Genomic DNA, 19560 nt, shown 5'->3' on the forward strand with positions numbered 1-19560 from the left:
ATCACAAACATGCCCTCTCGACGAGCCTTTAAATATGCTGAAATATGAATGTTTTTCACGGTCCTGGTGAAGAAGGAAAACTCGTTTTTCGTTCCTCTCGGGTGCGCAGACTACTTAAAAAAATCCATTCAGTTACCTAAACCTGACAGATTGTCTTTTCATGAAGCAGAAAAACAAAAAAAATCTTTAAAGAAACCGCACATCATTCAATACCGCGTCATCGGCGCCTACTGCGCATGCGGGATGTTGGTCTAATTGGAAAACATACAGCACCCAAAATTCTCAAACCAGCATATAAGGCATTTCAATCACTGCTATACTAAACAGCCAGCACCATCCCGATATTAATCAGCATATGCTGTCTTATTAACACTGTTTTAACAAAAGATTATGATTTAACAACTCGAAAACATACAAAGACGTTGCAAAAATACGTTTATGATCCTTGGTAATGTCAATAGAGCTACGAGAGACATATGACCCTAATACACATTTGGGAATAAAGACAAAGATCTTTAGCAGCACAGTTCTCCACCAAAAATTAGGCAATAATATCATTTGATGGTCAGCAGTGAAAGAAGTGAGGCTCCCAACTGCATTTTATTTCATAACTCCTAAGCAAAAACATGGAGAGTATCTTTGGAGTGTAACGGAACCGTTACTGAAACGCTGGCTTAACTGAAAATGACGAGAAGGCAAAGTAGCGGTGGTTGTAAACGGTCAGATGTGGAGTTTTATCTTTACGGGAAACATTAAACCAGAGACACACATCTTTAGAAACATCCGACCAATCACAAACTTGCCCTCTCGACGAGCCTTTAAATATGCTGAAATATGAATGTTTTTCACGGTCCTGGTGTAGAAGGAAAATTCGTTTTTCGTTCCTCTCGGGTGCGCAGACTACTTAAAAAAATCCATTCAGTTACCTAAACCTGACAGATTGTCTTTTCATGAAGCAGAAAAACAAAAAGAAATCTTTAAAGAAACCGCATATCATTCAATACCGCGTCATCAGCGCCTACTGCGCATGCGGGATGTTGGTCTAATTGAAAAACATACAGCAAACAAAATTCACAAACCAGCATATAAGGCATTTCAATCACTGCTATACTAGACAGCCAGCACCATCCCGATATTAATCAGCATATGCTGTCTTATTAACACTGTTTTAACAAAAGATTATGATTTAACAACTCGAAAACATACAAAGACGTTGCAAAAATACGTTAATGATCATTGGTAATGACAAAGAGCTACGAGAGACATATGACCCTAATACACGTTTGCGGCTGAAGACAAAGATCTTGATAAGCACAGTTCTCCACAAAAAATTAGGCAATAATATCATATGATGGTCAGCAGTGAAAGAAGTGAGGCTCCCAACTGCATTTTATTTCATAACTCCTAAGCAAAAACATTGAGAGTATCTTTGGAGGGTAACGGAACCGTTACTGAAACGCTGGCTTAACTGAAAATGACGAGAAGGCAAAGTAGCGGTGGTTGTAAACGGTCAGATGTGGAGTTTTATCTTTATGGGAAACATTAGACCAGAGACACACATCTTTAGAAACATCCGACCAATCACAAACATGCCCTCTCGACGAGCCTTTAAATATGCTGAAATATGAATGTTTTTCACGGTCCTGGTGAAGAAGGAAAACTCGTTTTTCGTTCCTCTCGGGTGCGCAGACTACTTAAAAAAATCCATTCAGTTACCTAAACCTGATAGATTGTCTTTTCATGAAGCAGAAAAACAAAAAAAATCTTTAAAGAAACCGCATATCATTCAATACCGCGTCATCGGCGCCTACTGCACATGCGGGATGTTGGTCTAATTGGAAAATATACAGCACCCAAAATACACAAATCAGCATATAAGGCATTTCAATCACTGCTATACTAAACAGCCAGCACCATCCCGATATTAATCAGCATATGCTGTCTTATTAACACTGTTTTAACAAAAGATTATGATTTAACAACTCGAAAACATACAAAGACGTTGCAAAAATACGTTTATGATCCTTGGTAATGTCAATAGAGCTACGAGAGACATATGACCCTAATACACATTTGGGAATAAAGACAAAGATCTTTAGCAGCACAGTTCTCCACCAAAAATTAGGCAATAATATCATTTGATGGTCAGCAGTGAAAGAAGTGAGGCTCCCAACTGCATTTTATTTCATAACTCCTAAGCAAAAACATGGAGAGTATCTTTGGAGTGTAACGAAAAAGTTACTGAAACGCTGGCTTAACTGAGGTCGACGAGAAGGCAGAGTAGCGATGGTTGTAAACGGTCAGATGTGGAGTTTTACCTTTACGGGAAACATTAGAACAGAGACACACGTTTTTAGAAAGATCCGACCAATCACAAACATGCCCTCTCGACGAGCCTTTAAATATGCTGAAATATGAATGTTTTTCACGGTCCTGGTGAAGAAGGAAAACTCGTTTTTCGTTCCTCTCGGGTGCGCAGACTACTTAAAAAAATCCATTCAGTTATCTAAACCTGACAGATTGTCTTTTCATGAAGCAGAAAAACAAAAAGAAATCTTTAAAGAAACCGCATATCATTCAATACCGCGTCATCGGCGCCTACTGCGCATGCGGGATGTTGGTCTAATTGAAAAACATACAGCACCCAAAATTCACAAAACAGCATATAAGGCATTTCAATCACTGCTATACTAGACAGCCAGCACCATCCCGATATTAATCAGCATATGCTGTCTTATTAACACTGTTTTAACAAAAGATTACGATTTAACAACTCGAAAACATACAAAGACGTTGCAAAAATACGTTAATGATCATTGGTAATGACAAACAGCTACGAGAGACATATGACCCTAATACACGTTTGGGGCTGAAGACAAAGATCTTGATAAGCACAGTTCTCCACAAAAAATTAGGCAATAATATCATATGATGGTCAGCAGTGAAAGAAGTGAGGCTCCCAACTGCATTTTATTTCATAACTCCTAAGCAAAAACATTGAGAGTATCTTTGGAGTGTAACGGAACCGTTACTGAAACGCTGGCTTAACTGAAAATGACGAGAAGGCAAAGTAGCGGTGGTTGTAAACGGTCAGATGTGGAGTTTTATCTTTACGGGAAACATTAAACCAGAGACACACATCTTTAGAAACATCCGACCAATCACAAACTTGCCCTCTCGACGAGCCTTTAAATATGCTGAAATATGAATGTTTTTCACGGTCCTGGTGTAGAATGAAAATTCGTTTTTCGTTCCTCTCGGGTGCGCAGACTACTTAAAAAAATCCATTCAGTTACCTTAACCTGACAGATTGTCTTTTCATGAAGCAGAAAAACAAAAAGAAATCTTTAAAGAAACCGCATATCATTCAATACCGCGTCATCAGCGCCTACTGCGCATGCGGGATGTTGGTCTAATTGAAAAACATACAGCAAACAAAATTCACAAACCAGCATATAAGGCATTTCAATCACTGCTATACTAAACAGCCAGCACCATCCCGATATTAATCAGCATATGCTGTCTTATTAACACTGTTTTAACAAAAGATTACGATTTAACAACTCGAAAACATACAAAGACGTTGAAAAATACGTTAATGATCATTGGTAATGACAAAGAGCTACGAGAGACATATGACCCTAATACACGTTTGGGGCTGAAGACAAAGATCTTGATAAGCACAGTTCTCCACAAAAAATTAGGCAATAATATCATATGATGGTCAGCAGTTAAAGAAGTGAGGCTCCCAACTGCATTTTATTTCATAACTCCTAAGCAAAAACATTGAGAGTATCTTTGGAGTGTAACGGAACCGTTACTGAAACGCTGGCTTAACTGAAAATGACGAGAAGGCAAAGTAGCGGTGGTTGTAAACGGTCAGATGTGGAGTTTTATCTTTACGGGAAACATTAAACCAGAGACACACATCTTTAGAAACATCCGACCAATCACAAACTTGCCCTCTCGACGAGCCTTTAAATATGCTGAAATATGAATGTTTTTCACGGTCCTGGTGTAGAAGGAAAATTCGTTTTTCGTTCCTCTCGGGTGCGCAGACTACTTAAAAAAATCCATTCAGTTACCTAAACCTGACAGATTGTCTTTTCATGAAGCAGAAAAACAAAAAGAAATCTTTAAAGAAACCGCATATCATTCAATACCGCGTCATCAGCGCCTACTGCGCATGCGGGATGTTGGTCTAATTGGAAAATATACAGCACCCAAAATACACAAATCAGCATATAAGGCATTTCAATCACTGCTATACTAAACAGCCAGCACCATCCCGATATTAATCAGCATATGCTGTCTTATTAACACTGTTTTAACAAAAGATTATGATTTAACAACTCGAAAACATACAAAGACGTTGCAAAAATACGTTTATGATCCTTGGTAATGTCAATAGAGCTACGAGAGACATATGACCCTAATACACATTTGGGAATAAAGACAAAGATCTTTAGCAGCACAGTTCTCCACCAAAAATTAGGCAATAATATCATTTGATGGTCAGCAGTGAAAGAAGTGAGGCTCCCAACTGCATTTTATTTCATAACTCCTAAGCAAAAACATGGAGAGTATCTTTGGAGTGTAACGAAAAAGTTACTGAAACGCTGGCTTAACTGAGGTCGACGAGAAGGCAGAGTAGCGATGGTTGTAAACGGTCAGACGTGGAGTTTTACCTTTACGGGAAACATTAGAACAGAGACACACGTTTTTAGAAAGATCCGACCAATCACAAACATGCCCTCTCGACGAGCCTTTAAATATGCTGAAATATGAATGTTTTTCACGGTCCTGGTGAAGAAGGAAAACTCGTTTTTCGTTCCTCTCGGGTGCGCAGACTACTTAAAAAAATCCATTCAGTTATCTAAACCTGACAGATTGTCTTTTCATGAAGCAGAAAAACAAAAAAAAATCTTTAAAGAAACAGCATATCATTCAATACCGCGTCATCGGCGCCTACTGCACATGCGGGATGTTGGTCTAATTGGAAAATATACAGCACCCAAAATACACAAATCAGCATATAAGGCATTTCAATCACTGCTATACTAAACAGCCAGCACCATCCCGATATTAATCAGCATATGCTGTCTTATTAACACTGTTTTAACAAAAGATTATGATTTAACAACTCGAAAACATACAAAGACGTTGCAAAAATACGTTTATGATCCTTGGTAATGTCAATAGAGCTACGAGAGACATATGACCCTAATACACATTTGGGAATAAAGACAAAGATCTTTAGCAGCACAGTTCTCCACCAAAAATTAGGCAATAATATCATTTGATGGTCAGCAGTGAAAGAAGTGAGGCTCCCAACTGCATTTTATTTCATAACTCCTAAGCAAAAACATGGAGAGTATCTTTGGAGTGTAACGAAAAAGTTACTGAAACGCTGGCTTAACTGAGGTCGACGAGAAGGCAGAGTAGCGATGGTTGTAAACGGTCAGACGTGGAGTTTTACCTTTACGGGAAACATTAAAACAGAGACACACGTTTTTAGAAAGATCCGACCAATCACAAACATGCCCTCTCGACGAGCCTTTAAATATGCTGAAATATGAATGTTTTTCACGGTCCTGGTGAAGAAGGAAAACTCGTTTTTCGTTCCTCTCGGGTGCGCAGACTACTTAAAAAAATCCATTCAGTTATCTAAACCTGACAGATTGTCTTTTCATGAAGCAGAAAAACAAAAAAAAATCTTTAAAGAAACCGCATATCATTCAATACCGCGTCATCGGCGCCTACTGCGCATGCGGGATGTTGGTCTAATTGGAAAACATACAGCACCCAAAATTCTCAAACCAGCATATAAGGCATTTCAATCACTGCTATACTAAACAGCCAGCACCATCCCGATATTAATCAGCATATGCTGTCTTATTAACACTGTTTTAACAAAAGATTATGATTTAACAACTCGAAAACATACAAAGACGTTGCAAAAATACGTTTATGATCCTTGGTAATGTCAATAGAGCTACGAGAGACATATGACCCTAATACACATTTGGGAATAAAGACAAAGATCTTTAGCAGCACAGTTCTCCACCAAAAATTAGGCAATAATATCATATGATGGTCAGCAGTTAAAGAAGTGAGGCTCCCAACTGCATTTTATTTCATAACTCCTAAGCAAAAACATGGAGAGTATCTTTGGAGTGTAACGAAAAAGTTACTGAAACGCTGGCTTAACTGAGGTCGACGAGAAGGCAGAGTAGCGATGGTTGTAAACGGTCAGATGTGGAGTTTTACCTTTACGGGAAACATTAGAACAGAGACACACGTTTTTAGAAAGATCCGACCAATCACAAACATGCCCTCTCGACGAGCCTTTAAATATGCTGAAATATGAATGTTTTTCACGGTCCTGGTGAAGAAGGAAAACTCGTTTTTCGTTCCTCTCGGGTGCGCAGACTACTTAAAAAAATCCATTCAGTTATCTAAACCTGACAGATTGTCTTTTCATGAAGCAGAAAAACAAAAAGAAATCTTTAAAGAAACCGCATATCATTCAATACCGCGTCATCGGCGCCTACTGCGCATGCGGGATGTTGGTCTAATTGAAAAACATACAGCACCCAAAATTCACAAAACAGCATATAAGGCATTTCAATCACTGCTATACTAGACAGCCAGCACCATCCCGATATTAATCAGCATATGCTGTCTTATTAACACTGTTTTAACAAAAGATTACGATTTAACAACTCGAAAACATACAAAGACGTTGCAAAAATACGTTAATGATCATTGGTAATGACAAAGAGCTACGAGAGACATATGACCCTAATACACGTTTGCGGCTGAAGACAAAGATCTTGATAAGCACAGTTCTCCACAAAAAATTAGGCAATAATATCATATGATGGTCAGCAGTGAAAGAAGTGAGGCTCCCAACTGCATTTTATTTCATAACTCCTAAGCAAAAACATTGAGAGTATCTTTGGAGTGTAACGGAACCGTTACTGAAACGCTGGCTTAACTGAAAATGACGAGAAGGCAAAGTAGCGGTGGTTGTAAACGGTCAGATGTGGAGTTTTATCTTTATGGGAAACATTAGACCAGAGACACACATCTTTAGAAACATCCGACCAATCACAAACATGCCCTCTCGACGAGCCTTTAAATATGCTGAAATATGAATGTTTTTCACGGTCCTGGTGAAGAAGGAAAACTCGTTTTTCGTTCCTCTCGGGTGCGCAGACTACTTAAAAAAATCCATTCAGTTACCTAAACCTGATAGATTGTCTTTTCATGAAGCAGAAAAACAAAAAAAATCTTTAAAGAAACCGCATATCATTCAATACCGCGTCATCGGCGCCTACTGCACATGCGGGATGTTGGTCTAATTGGAAAATATACAGCACCCAAAATACACAAATCAGCATATAAGGCATTTCAATCACTGCTATACTAAACAGCCAGCACCATCCCGATATTAATCAGCATATGCTGTCTTATTAACACTGTTTTAACAAAAGATTATGATTTAACAACTCGAAAACATACAAAGACGTTGCAAAAATACGTTTATGATCCTTGGTAATGTCAATAGAGCTACGAGAGACATATGACCCTAATACACATTTGGGAATAAAGACAAAGATCTTTAGCAGCACAGTTCTCCACCAAAAATTAGGCAATAATATCATTTGATGGTCAGCAGTGAAAGAAGTGAGGCTCCCAACTGCATTTTATTTCATAACTCCTAAGCAAAAACATGGAGAGTATCTTTGGAGTGTAACGAAAAAGTTACTGAAACGCTGGCTTAACTGAGGTCGACGAGAAGGCAGAGTAGCGATGGTTGTAAACGGTCAGATGTGGAGTTTTACCTTTACGGGAAACATTAGAACAGAGACACACGTTTTTAGAAAGATCCGACCAATCACAAACATGCCCTCTCGACGAGCCTTTAAATATGCTGAAATATGAATGTTTTTCACGGTCCTGGTGAAGAAGGAAAACTCGTTTTTCGTTCCTCTCGGGTGCGCAGACTACTTAAAAAAATCCATTCAGTTATCTAAACCTGACAGATTGTCTTTTCATGAAGCAGAAAAACAAAAAGAAATCTTTAAAGAAACCGCATATCATTCAATACCGCGTCATCGGCGCCTACTGCGCATGCGGGATGTTGGTCTAATTGAAAAACATACAGCACCCAAAATTCACAAAACAGCATATAAGGCATTTCAATCACTGCTATACTAGACAGCCAGCACCATCCCGATATTAATCAGCATATGCTGTCTTATTAACACTGTTTTAACAAAAGATTACGATTTAACAACTCGAAAACATACAAAGACGTTGCAAAAATACGTTAATGATCATTGGTAATGACAAACAGCTACGAGAGACATATGACCCTAATACACGTTTGGGGCTGAAGACAAAGATCTTGATAAGCACAGTTCTCCACAAAAAATTAGGCAATAATATCATATGATGGTCAGCAGTGAAAGAAGTGAGGCTCCCAACTGCATTTTATTTCATAACTCCTAAGCAAAAACATTGAGAGTATCTTTGGAGTGTAACGGAACCGTTACTGAAACGCTGGCTTAACTGAAAATGACGAGAAGGCAAAGTAGCGGTGGTTGTAAACGGTCAGATGTGGAGTTTTATCTTTACGGGAAACATTAAACCAGAGACACACATCTTTAGAAACATCCGACCAATCACAAACTTGCCCTCTCGACGAGCCTTTAAATATGCTGAAATATGAATGTTTTTCACGGTCCTGGTGTAGAATGAAAATTCGTTTTTCGTTCCTCTCGGGTGCGCAGACTACTTAAAAAAATCCATTCAGTTACCTTAACCTGACAGATTGTCTTTTCATGAAGCAGAAAAACAAAAAGAAATCTTTAAAGAAACCGCATATCATTCAATACCGCGTCATCAGCGCCTACTGCGCATGCGGGATGTTGGTCTAATTGAAAAACATACAGCAAACAAAATTCACAAACCAGCATATAAGGCATTTCAATCACTGCTATACTAAACAGCCAGCACCATCCCGATATTAATCAGCATATGCTGTCTTATTAACACTGTTTTAACAAAAGATTACGATTTAACAACTCGAAAACATACAAAGACGTTGAAAAATACGTTAATGATCATTGGTAATGACAAAGAGCTACGAGAGACATATGACCCTAATACACGTTTGGGGCTGAAGACAAAGATCTTGATAAGCACAGTTCTCCACAAAAAATTAGGCAATAATATCATATGATGGTCAGCAGTTAAAGAAGTGAGGCTCCCAACTGCATTTTATTTCATAACTCCTAAGCAAAAACATTGAGAGTATCTTTGGAGTGTAACGGAACCGTTACTGAAACGCTGGCTTAACTGAAAATGACGAGAAGGCAAAGTAGCGGTGGTTGTAAACGGTCAGATGTGGAGTTTTATCTTTACGGGAAACATTAAACCAGAGACACACATCTTTAGAAACATCCGACCAATCACAAACTTGCCCTCTCGACGAGCCTTTAAATATGCTGAAATATGAATGTTTTTCACGGTCCTGGTGTAGAAGGAAAATTCGTTTTTCGTTCCTCTCGGGTGCGCAGACTACTTAAAAAAATCCATTCAGTTACCTAAACCTGACAGATTGTCTTTTCATGAAGCAGAAAAACAAAAAGAAATCTTTAAAGAAACCGCATATCATTCAATACCGCGTCATCAGCGCCTACTGCGCATGCGGGATGTTGGTCTAATTGAAAAACATACAGCAAACAAAATTCACAAACCAGCATATAAGGCATTTCAATCACTGCTATACTAGACAGCCAGCACCATCCCGATATTAATCAGCATATGCTGTCTTATTAACACTGTTTTAACAAAAGATTATGATTTAACAACTCGAAAACATACAAAGACGTTGCAAAAATACGTTAATGATCATTGGTAATGACAAAGAGCTACGAGAGACATATGACCCTAATACACGTTTGCGGCTGAAGACAAAGATCTTGATAAGCACAGTTCTCCACAAAAAATTAGGCAATAATATCATATGATGGTCAGCAGTGAAAGAAGTGAGGCTCCCAACTGCATTTTATTTCATAACTCCTAAGCAAAAACATTGAGAGTATCTTTGGAGTGTAACGGAACCGTTACTGAAACGCTGGCTTAACTGAAAATGACGAGAAGGCAAAGTAGCGGTGGTTGTAAACGGTCAGATGTGGAGTTTTATCTTTATGGGAAACATTAGACCAGAGACACACATCTTTAGAAACATCCGACCAATCACAAACATGCCCTCTCGACGAGCCTTTAAATATGCTGAAATATGAATGTTTTTCACGGTCCTGGTGAAGAAGGAAAACTCGTTTTTCGTTCCTCTCGGGTGCGCAGACTACTTAAAAAAATCCATTCAGTTACCTAAACCTGATAGATTGTCTTTTCATGAAGCAGAAAAACAAAAAAAATCTTTAAAGAAACCGCATATCATTCAATACCGCGTCATCGGCGCCTACTGCACATGCGGGATGTTGGTCTAATTGGAAAATATACAGCACCCAAAATACACAAATCAGCATATAAGGCATTTCAATCACTGCTATACTAAACAGCCAGCACCATCCCGATATTAATCAGCATATGCTGTCTTATTAACACTGTTTTAACAAAAGATTATGATTTAACAACTCGAAAACATACAAAGACGTTGCAAAAATACGTTTATGATCCTTGGTAATGTCAATAGAGCTACGAGAGACATATGACCCTAATACACATTTGGGAATAAAGACAAAGATCTTTAGCAGCACAGTTCTCCACCAAAAATTAGGCAATAATATCATTTGATGGTCAGCAGTGAAAGAAGTGAGGCTCCCAACTGCATTTTATTTCATAACTCCTAAGCAAAAACATGGAGAGTATCTTTGGAGTGTAACGAAAAAGTTACTGAAACGCTGGCTTAACTGAGGTCGACGAGAAGGCAGAGTAGCGATGGTTGTAAACGGTCAGACGTGGAGTTTTACCTTTACGGGAAACATTAGAACAGAGACACACGTTTTTAGAAAGATCCGACCAATCACAAACATGCCCTCTCGACGAGCCTTTAAATATGCTGAAATATGAATGTTTTTCACGGTCCTGGTGAAGAAGGAAAACTCGTTCTTCGTTCCTCTCGGGTGCGCAGACTACTTAAAAAAATCCATTCAGTTATCTAAACCTGACAGATTGTCTTTTCATGAAGCAGAAAAACAAAAAAAAATCTTTAAAGAAACCGCATATCATTCAATACCGCGTCATCGGCGCCTACTGCGCATGCGGGATGTTGGTCTAATTGAAAAACATACAGCAAACAAAATTCACAAAACAGCATATAAGGCATTTCAATCACTGCTATACTAGACAGCCAGCACCATCCCGATATTAATCAGCATATGCTGTCTTATTAACACTGTTTTAACAAAAGATTACGATTTAACAACTCGAAAACATACAAAGACGTTGCAAAAATACGTTAATGATCATTGGTAATGACAAAGAGCTACGAGAGACATATGACCCTAATACACGTTTGGGGCTGAAGACAAAGATCTTGATAAGCACAGTTCTCCACAAAAAATTAGGCAATAATATCATATGATGGTCAGCAGTGAAAGAAGTGAGGCTCCCAACTGCATTTTATTTCATAACTCCTAAGCAAAAACATTGAGAGTATCTTTGGAGTGTAACGGAACCGTTACTGAAACGCTGGCTTAACTGAAAATGACGAGAAGGCAAAGTAGCGGTGGTTGTAAACGGTCAGATGTGGAGTTTTATCTTTACGGGAAACATTAAACCAGAGACACACATCTTTAGAAACATCCGACCAATCACAAATTTGCCCTCTCGACGAGCCTTTAAATATGCTGAAATATGAATGTTTTTCACGGTCCTGGTGTAGAAGGAAAATTCGTTTTTCGTTCCTCTCGGGTGCGCAGACTACTTAAAAAAATCCATTCAGTTACCTTAACCTGACAGATTGTCTTTTCATGAAGCAGAAAAACAAAAAGAAATCTTTAAAGAAACAGCATATCATTCAATACCGCGTCATCAGCGCCTACTGCGCATGCGGGATGTTGGTCTAATTGAAAAACATACAGCAAACAAAATTCACAAACCAGCATATAAGGCATTTCAATCACTGCTATACTAAACAGCCAGCACCATCCCGATATTAATCAGCATATGCTGTCTTATTAACACTGTTTTAACAAAAGATTACGATTTAACAACTCGAAAACATACAAAGACGTTGCAAAAATACGTTAATGATCATTGGTAATGACAAAGAGCTACGAGAGACATATGACCCTAATACACGTTTGGGGCTGAAGACAAAGATCTTGATAAGCACAGTTCTCCACAAAAAATTAGGCAATAATATCATATGATGGTCAGCAGTGAAAGAAGTGAGGCTCCCAACTGCATTTTATTTCATAACTCCTAAGCAAAAACATTGAGAGTATCTTTGGAGTGTAACGGAACCGTTACTGAAACGCTGGCTTAACTGAAAATGACGAGAAGGCAAAGTAGCGGTGGTTGTAAACGGTCAGATGTGGAGTTTTATCTTTATGGGAAACATTAGACCAGAGACACACATCTTTAGAAACATCCGACCAATCACAAACATGCCCTCTCGACGAGCCTTTAAATATGCTGAAATATGAATGTTTTTCACGGTCCTGGTGAAGAAGGAAAACTCGTTTTTCGTTCCTCTCGGGTGCGCAGACTACTTAAAAAAATCCATTCAGTTACCTAAACCTGACAGATTGTCTTTTCATGAAGCAGAAAAACAAAAAAAATCTTTAAAGAAACCGCATATCATTCAATACCGCGTCATCGGCGCCTACTGCGCATGCGGGATGTTGGTCTAATTGGAAAACATACAGCACCCAAAATTCTCAAACCAGCATATAAGGCATTTCAATCACTGCTATACTAGACAGCCAGCACCATCCCGATATTAATCAGCATATGCTGTCTTATTAACACTGTTTTAACAAAAGATTATGATTTAACAACTCGAAAACATACAAAGACGTTGCAAAAATACGTTTATGATCCTTGGTAATGTCAATAGAGCTACGAGAGACATATGACCCTAATACACATTTGGGAATAAAGACAAAGATCTTTAGCAGCACAGTTCTCCACCAAAAATTAGGCAATAATATCATTTGATGGTCAGCAGTGAAAGAAGTGAGGCTCCCAACTGCATTTTATTTCATAACTCCTAAGCAAAAACATGGAGAGTATCTTTGGAGTGTAACGAAAAAGTTACTGAAACGCTGGCTTAACTGAGGTCGACGAGAAGGCAGAGTAGCGATGGTTGTAAACGGTCAGATGTGGAGTTTTACCTTTACGGGAAACATTAGAACAGAGACACACGTTTTTAGAAAGATCCGACCAATCACAAACATGCCCTCTCGACGAGCCTTTAAATATGCTGAAATATGAATGTTTTTCACGGTCCTGGTGAAGAAGGAAAACTCGTTTTTCGTTCCTCTCGGGTGCGCAGACTACTTAAAAAAATCCATTCAGTTATCTAAACCTGACAGATTGTCTTTTCATGAAGCAGAAAAAAAAAAAAATCTTTAAAGAAACCGCATATCATTCAATACCGCGTCATCTGCGCCTACTGCGCATGCGGGATGTTGGTCTAATTGAAAAACATACAGCACCCAAAATTCACAAAACAGCATATAAGGCATTTCAATCACTGCTATACTAGACAGCCAGCACCATCCCGATATTAATCAGCATATGCTGTCTTATTAACACTGTTTTAACAAAAGATTACGATTTAACAACTCGAAAACATACAAAGACGTTGCAAAAATACGTTAATGATCATTGGTAATGACAAAGAGCTACGAGAGACATATGACCCTAATACACGTTTGGGGCTGAAGACAAAGATCTTGATAAGCACAGTTCTCCACAAAAAATTAGGCAATAATATCATATGATGGTCAGCAGTGAAAGAAGTGAGGCTCCCAACTGCATTTTATTTCATAACTCCTAAGCAAAAACATTGAGAGTATCTTTGGAGTGTAACGGAACCGTTACTGAAACGCTGGCTTAACTGAAAATGACGAAAAGGCAAAGTAGCGGTGGTTGTAAACGGTCAGATGTGGAGTTTTATCTTTACGGGAAACATTAGACCAGAGACACACATCTTTAGAAACATCCGACCAATCACAAACATGCCCTCTCGACGAGCCTTTAAATATGCTGAAATATGAATGTTTTTCACGGTCCTGGTGAAGAAGGAAAACTCGTTTTTCGTTCCTCTCGGGTGCGCAGACTACTTAAAAAAATCCATTCAGTTACCTAAACCTGACAGATTGTCTTTTCATGAAGCAGAAAAACAAACAAAAAATCTTTAAAGAAAACGCATATCATTCAATACCGCGTCATCGGCGCCTACTGCGCATGCGGGATGTTGGTCTAATTGGAAAACATACAGCACCCAAAATTCTCAAACCAGCATATAAGGCATTTCAATCACTGCTATACTAAACAGCCAGCACCATCCCGATATTAATCAGCATATGCTGTCTTATTAACACTGTTTTAACAAAAGATTATGATTTAACAACTCGAAAACATACAAAGACGTTGCAAAAATACGTTTATGATCCTTGGTAATGTCAATAGAGCTACGAGAGACATATGACCCTAATACACATTTGGGAATAAAGACAAAGATCTTTAGCAGCACAGTTCTCCACCAAAAATTAGGCAATAATATCATTTGATGGTCAACAGTGAAAGAAGTGAGGCTCCCAACTGCATTTTATTTCATAACTCCTAAGCAAAAACATTGAGAGTATCTTTGGAGTGTAACGGAACCGTTACTGAAACGCTGGCTTAACGGAAAATTACGAGAAGGTAAAGTAGCGGTGGTTGTAAACGGTCAGATGTGGAGTTTTACCTTTACGGGAAACATTAGAACAGAGACACACGTTTTTAGAAAGATCCGACCAATCACAAACATGCCCTCTCGACGAGCCTTTAAATATGCTGAAATATGAATGTTTTTCACGGTCCTGGTGAAGAAGGAAAACTCGTTTTTTGTTCCTCTCGGGTGCGCAGACTACTTAAAAAAATCCATTCAGTTATCTAAACTTGACAGATTGTCTTTTCATGAAGCAGAAAAACAAAAAAAAATCTTTAAAGAAACCGCATATCATTCAATACCGCGTCATCGGCGCCTACTGCGCATGCGGGATGTTGGTCTAATTGAAAAACATACAGCACCCAAAATTCACAAAACAGCATATAAGGCATTTCAATCACTACTATACTAGACAGCCTGCACCATCCCGATATTAATCAGCATATGCTGTCTTATTAACACTGTTTTAACAAAAGATTATGATTTAACAACTCGAAAACATACAAAGACGTTGCAAAAATACGTTAATGATCATTGGTAATGACAAAGAGCTACGAGAGACATATGACCCTAATACACGTTTGGGGCTGAAGACAAAGATCTTGATAAGCACAGTTCTCCACAAAAAATTAGGCAATAATATCATATGATGGTCAGCAGTGAAAGAAGTGAGGCTCCCAACTGCATTTTATTTCATAACTCCTAAGCAAAAACATTGAGAGTATCTTTGGAGTGTAACGGAACCGTTACTGAAACGCTGGCTTAACTGAAAATGAAGAGAAGGCAAAGTAGCGGTGGTTGTAAACGGTCAGATGTGGAGTTTTATCTTTACGGGAAACATTAAACCAGAGACACACATCTTTAGAAACATCCGACCAATCACAAACTTGCCCTCTCGACGAGCCTTTAAATATGCTGAAATATGAATGTTTTTCACGGTCCTGGGTTACCTAAACCTGACAGATTGTCTTTTCATGAAGCAGAAAAACAAACAAAAAATCTTTGAAGAAAACACATATCATTCAATACCGCGTCATCGGCGCCTACTGCGCATGCGGGATGTTGGTCTAATTGAAAACATACAGCACCCAAAATTCACAAATCAGCATATAAGGCATTTCAATCACTGCTATACTAGACAGCCTGCACCATCCCGATATTAATCAGCATATGCTGTCTTATTAACACTGTTTTAACAAAAGATTATGATTTAACAACTCGAAAACATACAAAGACGTTGCAAAAATACGTTTATGATCCTTGGTAATGTCAATAGAGCTACGAGAGACATATGACCCTAATACACATTTGGGAATAAAGACAAAGATCTTCAGCAGCACAGTTCTCCACCAAAAATTAGGCAATAATATCATTTGATGATCAGCAGTGAAAGAAGTGAGGCTCCCAACTGCATTTTATTTCATAACTCCTAAGCAAAAACATTGAGAGTATCTTTGGAGTGTAACGGAACCGTTACTGAAACGCTGGCTTAACTGAAAATGACGAGAAGACAGAGTAGCGGGGGTTGTAAACGGTCAGATGTGGAGTTTTATCTTTACGGGAAACATTAAACCAGAAACACACATCTTTAGAAACATCCGACCAATATCAAACTTGCCCTCTCGACGAGCCTTTAAATATGCTGAAATATGAATGTTTTTCACGGTCCTGGTGAAGAAGGAAAACTCGTTTTTCGTTCCTATCGGGTGCGCAGACTACTTAAAAAAATCCATTCAGTTACCTAAACTTGACAGATTGTCTTTTCATGAAGCAGAAAAACAAAAAAAATCTTTAAAGAAACCGCATATCATTCAATACCGCGTCATCGGCGCCTACTGCGCATGCGGGATGTTGGTCTAATTGAAAAACATACAGCACCCAAAATTCACAAAACAGCATATAAGGCATTTCAATCACTGCTATACTAGACAGCCAGCACCATCCCGATATTAATCAGCATATGCTGTCTTATTAACACTGTTTTAACAAAAGATTATGATTTAACAACTCGAAAACATACAAAGACGTTGCAAAAATACGTTAATGATCATTGGTAATGACAAAGAGCTACGAGAGACATATGACCCTAATACACGTTTGGGACTGAAGACAAAGATCTTGATAAGCACAGTTCTCCACAAAAAATTAGGCAATAATATCATATGATGGTCAGCAGTGAAAGAAGTGAGGCTCCCAACTGCATTTTATTTCATAACTCCTAAGCAAAAACATTGAGAGTATCTTTGGAGTGTAATGGAACCGTTACTGAAACGCTGGCTTAACTGAAAATGACGAGAAGGCAAAGTAGCGGTGGTTGTAAACGGTCAGACGTGGAGTTTTACCTTTACGAGAAACATTAGACCAGGGACACACATCTTTAGAAACATCCGACCAATCACAAAGATGCCCTCTCGACGAGCCTTTAAATATGCTGAAATATGAATGTTTTTCACGGTCCTGGTGAAGAAGGAAAATTCGTTTTTCGTTCCTCTCGGGTGCGCAGACTACTTAAAAAAATCCATTCAGTTACCTAAACCTGACAGATTGTCTTTTCATGAAGCAGAAAAACAAAGAGAAATCTTTAAAGAAACCGCATATCATTCAATACCGCGTCATCAGCACCTACTGCGCATGCGGGATGCTGGTCTCATTGAGAAACATACAGCACCCAAAATTCACAAACCAGCATATTAGGCATTTCAATTACTGCTATACTAGACAGCCAGCACCATCCCGATATTAATCAGCATATGCTGTCTTATTAACACTGTTTTAACAAAACATTATGATTTAACAACTCGAAAACATACAAAGACGTTGGAAAAATACGTTTATGATCCTTGGTAATGTCAATAAAGCTAAGAGAGACATATGACCCTAATGCACATTTGGGACTGAAGACAAAGATCTTGAGCAGCACAGTTCTCCTCAAAAAATTAGGCAATAATATCATATGATGGTCAGCAGTGAAAGAAGTGAGGCTCCCAACTGCATTTTATTTCATAACTCCTAAGCAAAATCATTGAGAGTATCTTTGGAGTGTAATGGAACCGTTACTGAAACGCTGGCTTAACTGAAAATGACGAGAAGGCAGAGGTTGTAAACGGTCAGATGTGGAGTTTTACCTTTACGGGAAACATTAGAACAGAGACACACATCTTTAAAAACATCCGACCAATCACAAACATGTCCTCTCGACGAGCCTTTAAATATGCTGGAATATGAATGTTTTTCACGGTCCTGGTGAAGAAGGAAAACTCGTTTTTCGTTCCTCTCGGGTGCGCAGACTACTTAAAAAAATCCATTCAGTTATCTAAACCTGACAGATTGTCTTTTCATGAAGCAGAAAAACAAAAAAAAATCTTTGAAGAAACCGCATATCATTCAATTCTGCGTCATATGCGCTTACTGCGCATGCGGGATGCTGGTCTGATTGACAATCATACAGCATCCAAAATTCACAAACCAGCATATAAGGCATTTCAATCACTGCTATACTAGACAGCCAGCACCATCACGATATTAATCATTAAATCATTAAAAATTAGGCAATAATATCATATGATGGTCAACAGTGAAAGAAGTGAGGCTCCTTACTGCATTTTATTTCATAACTCCTAAGCAAAAACATTGAGAGTATCTTTGGAGTGTAATGGAACCGTTACTGAAATGCTGGCTTAACTGAGGTCGACGAGAAGGCAGAGTAGCGGTGGTTGTAAACGGTCAGATGTGGAGTTTTACCTTTACGGGAAACATTAGAACAGAGACACACATCTTTAGAAAGATCCGACCAATCACAAACATGCCCTCTCGACGAACCATTAAATATGCTGAAATATGAATGTTTGTCACGGTCATGGTGAATAAGGAAAACTCGTTTTTCGTTCCTATCGGGTGCGCAAACTACTTATAAAAATCCATTCAGTTACCTAAACCTGACAGATTGTCTGTTCATGAAGCAGAAAAACAAAAACAAAATCTTTAAAGAAACCGCATATCATTCAATACCGCGTCATCGGCGCCCACTGCGCATGCGGGATGTTGGTCTAATTGAAAAACATACAGCACCCAAAATTCACAAACCAGCATATAAGGCATTTCAAACACTGCTATACAAGATAGCCAGCACCATACACGCATTAATCAGCACATGCTGTCTTATTAACACTGTTTTAACAAAAGATTATGATTTAACAACTCGAAAACATATAAAGACGTTGCAAAAATACTTTAATGATCATTGGTAATGACAAAGAGCTACGAGAGACATTTGACCCTAATACACGTTTGGGGCTGAAGACAAAGATCTTGAGCAGCACAGTTCTCAACAAAAGATTAGGCAATAATATCTTATGATGGTCAGCAGTGAAAGAAGTGAGGCTCCCGACTGCATTATGTTTCAGACCTCCAAAGCAAAAACACTGACAGGATTATTCCAGTGGAATTAAACCTTGATTGAAATGCTCGCTTAAGTGAATATGACCACACGACAAACTAACGATGGATGTAAACTGTCAGATGTGGAGTACTACCTTCACGAGAACCGTTACAACACAGACACACATCTTTAGAAAGATCCAACCAATCACAAACATGCCCTCTCGACGAGCCTTTAAATATCCTGGAATATGAATGTT

The sequence above is a fragment of the Salminus brasiliensis genome, chromosome 7 (genome assembly GCF_030463535.1).
Source record: "Salminus brasiliensis chromosome 7, fSalBra1.hap2, whole genome shotgun sequence".
NCBI lineage: Eukaryota > Metazoa > Chordata > Actinopteri > Characiformes > Bryconidae > Salminus > Salminus brasiliensis.